The sequence below is a fragment of the Ambystoma mexicanum genome, chromosome 2p (genome assembly GCF_040938575.1).
Source record: "Ambystoma mexicanum isolate Mex_15411 chromosome 2p, UKY_AmexF1_1, whole genome shotgun sequence".
NCBI classification, from domain to species: Eukaryota; Metazoa; Chordata; class Amphibia; order Caudata; family Ambystomatidae; genus Ambystoma; species Ambystoma mexicanum.
Genome location: NC_090923.1, coordinates 237941079 through 237944515, shown reverse-complemented (window position 1 = coordinate 237944515; position 3437 = coordinate 237941079). Strand labels below are relative to the sequence as shown.

The following is a 3437-nucleotide window of genomic DNA, read 5'->3' as shown; positions in this document are numbered from 1 at the left end:
AGTAGCCCCATAAAAATAATGAAATCCATTAAAGCCCTGATCAAACCATTTAAAAAGGGAGGTGAATGCTGCATCGAGGATCACTTAGAAGCGGTACATGACATTTTTAAAGCACTCCAGATACCTAAGGAACAGTACAGACAATATTTTCATTTAACTTTAGATGCCCCGACGGCCAGCATCATAAGGGGATTAAATGAACAGCAGAATATGACATGGCTGGAGTTTGAAAAAGAAATTAGGCGTCATTTTTCTCCTTTTCAGTCATTGCAGGAGGCAAAGAAAGTCGCGTACACAATTACTGCTGGACCTAATATATCCCCTCGCCAATTTTTACAAGACTTAAAAAGAGCATTTTCTCGCTTTGATGTATCTTTTGACTCAAATTCCAATGAGTTTAAAACTGCATACTTCTATGGGCTACAGAAAGACATCATATCCCAATTGGTCCGTGAATTTGACCGTGACAAGTCCCTTGAATGGATTGTACATCAAAGCACAAAACTATATGAGGTACTCTATTGTCAGGGTAGAGAAAGTGATAAAATGAAAGATACTAGACCTAAATCTAAAGAACCCTCAGCCACAGTAATGGAAATCAGGTCAGCCAAAATGTCCCTTGAGTCTGCTCAAAGCCAAGGTAAAAATAATGTGACACCTGAACAAAGGGGTAATCAACAAAGATCGCCATTTCCTGTACCAATGTTCCAATCATATGATCCTAGTAATAGAGAGAGCTACATCAGCCCTAGGTATTTAGGGGACAGACCCCGGGTAGGATATCGGCCTGATATGGCAGGTATGAACAATAACCAGAGACAAAATCAAGATCAAAGAAATGATGGTCCCTACCAGTCGTTGGGGACACAGAGCAGATTTGATCCCAGCACCATGATATATGGTAATCAGGATAGGCCCCGATATGTGGATCGATTTACTGATAATGGAAATCAACATAGGGGCCAGTACCCACAATCTGAGAGACAGGACATGAGGCAAAACGTGAACTACAGTCCACGCCAGTACAATGAGTCCCCACCAGGGGACTATAATCAAAGGATGGGTGCAACCCGCTCCCCTCCACAAATGAATCAAGAGTTCAGAAACCATCCCAACCGACATCAATCACCTGAGAGGTATCAGAATAGATCCAATCAGGGGGAAAACAACCGATATCGACCTAGGCCACAGAAAGAGGATCCTAGAGAGATGGAAAGGTTCCAGTGCCTTGAGGCCCAAGTGAAAATGTTAGCTGAGCAAATAGGAAAGCTCTATACAGCGCAAAAACAACCTTCCAAAGAGGGGGCTGATGGCCATAGCAATGACCGGGGGGCTTCCGAAAAGTGACTAAGTACTCATGATAACTGCAGTGCCAAAATGACAGATTGCTCTGATATAATTTTGCATAACGACTCTGAGATGCCTAATGGATTAAAAATGAAAGTACCAGTAAATGAAATTGTGACAGAAAGTGCAAATACTTCTAAAAAAGAGGTACGGTTTAACTTAGAGCTAAATGAAACAGTAAATATTGGCACAAATGAAAAAGAAACATTAGGAATTCCAAAAGAACAAAGGAACAGATTTAAGAAAAATGACTCATGCATGGGGAATACCAGTGAACAGGGAGTAAGTGGGGATGCTATAGCTCCTTCCCTGGGCAAGCTAAACAATGACCAAACACAGACAGAAAAAGGAAATACTCACAAGGAGGGTACAAGTCAATCACCTGAAGAATTCTTTGAGCCACATATTTTTGAAGAGGCTGAAAGGGCTGGTATTACACTAAATGATCACAAATGCACAGAATTAAAAAATGACAAATTGCTGAATGATGTTGTTATACATGTTCAGTTGGAGGATTGTAATGTGGTCTCTGATGTTACACAGATGGATGGGCGAACAGTGGCCACACTCCAAAAAACCTCTGAACATGGAGAAATGAATAAAACCTCTCGCGCAGAAATGGGTAAAAAGGAGGGAAAAATGTCTTTCCATTTACCAATGTGCTTAGCCAAAAGTGAAAAAGACCTGAGAAAGGTGAGCCCTGAAATCAGTAAGAATTCACATTTCTTATGTGTATTAGAGGAAGTTGAGGACAGATATTATGCACCCATCACTGTAGAAGAAAAATGCCACACCTTTGCTATGATTGACACTGGCGCACAGGCCACAATTATGTCCAAGGAGCTGGTAAAGAGTATCAATGAAGGGAGGCCTCCACTCCTCCTTTGCCAACATGGCGGCTCTCGCTCTCCTGAGGAGTTCGGTGTCAAATCTCAAGACAGGTACTCTTCATAAACGCAGAGGCCTATTCGCGGAGGCTTTATGCCTAGTATCCACCCAAAGAAGAATGATTAATTACAACAAGATTTCAGTTGAGATGGATAGCAATACAGGGGTTGCAGTCATGGCCATGAAGAGTCCTCCTGTCAACAGTATGAGCCTGGACTTTCTGACTGAGGTTGCCATTGGCCTGGATAAGCTGGAGATGGACAAGGGCTGCCGCGGAGTCATTATAACATCGGCAGTTCCCAAGATCTTCTCTGCAGGCCTGGATATCACTGAAATGTGTGGAAAGAGTGCTGAGCACTACGGAGCATTCTGGAGAGCTGTACAAGATTTGTGGCTGAAGCTTTATGCCTCCAACATGGTTACCATTGCTGCCATAAATGGTTCAAGTCCTGCTGGAGGTTGCCTAATGTCTATGGCTTGTGACTACCGCTGGCATGTTTAGAATCATTGGCAGAGATTATTAAAAATTTGGAATCGCGGGGAATCATCAGGCCCATTCATAGCACATCCAATACACCTATTTTAGGTGTGTTAAAGCCAAATGGTCAATGGCGGCTGTGTGCAGACTTGAGAGAGTTAAATAAAAGAGTACCAATATCTAGATGGCCACTGCCATTCATTGATCAGGGCCTAGCTCAGATACATGGTTCAAATGTATTTACCACATTAGATCTCACCTCTGGATATTGGTGCGTGCCATTGGCAGAGGAGATACAGAATTTATTTTCCTTTACATTTGACAGGACTCAATATGCCTGGCTTAGAGCTCCGTTCGGGTACATCAATAGTGGGAGTGAATTTGGCATATTTTTGAGAAAGGCCATGCCTGATGCAGCGGAAAGAGGAACAATAGTTTATGTGGACGATGTCCTGATAAAAAATGAAAGTTTGAAAAGCCATTTTGATGAAATAAGACATGTACTTGGCCAATTGCAGAAAGCAGGCGCCAAAGTATCTTTGCAAAAAGCACAATGGTGCAAGAAAAAAGTGAACTTTCTAGGGCATGAAGTGACTGAACATGGGCTAAATCCACAAAAGAAGAAAATAGAGGCCATACAAAGATTAAAAGATCCTAAAAATGTGAAAGGAGTAAAAAGTTTATTAGGGATGACAGGCTATAACAGAAAGTTCATTGAAAATTA

At 41.9% G+C, this 3437-nt stretch overlaps 1 pseudogene; it reads left to right on the top strand.

The window, feature by feature from the left end:
* Nucleotides 1-2222: 2222 nt before the first annotated feature.
* LOC138567735 (enoyl-CoA delta isomerase 1, mitochondrial pseudogene) lies at nucleotides 2223-2737 on the top strand (annotated as a pseudogene).
* The last annotated feature ends 700 nt before the right edge of the window (nucleotides 2738-3437 follow it).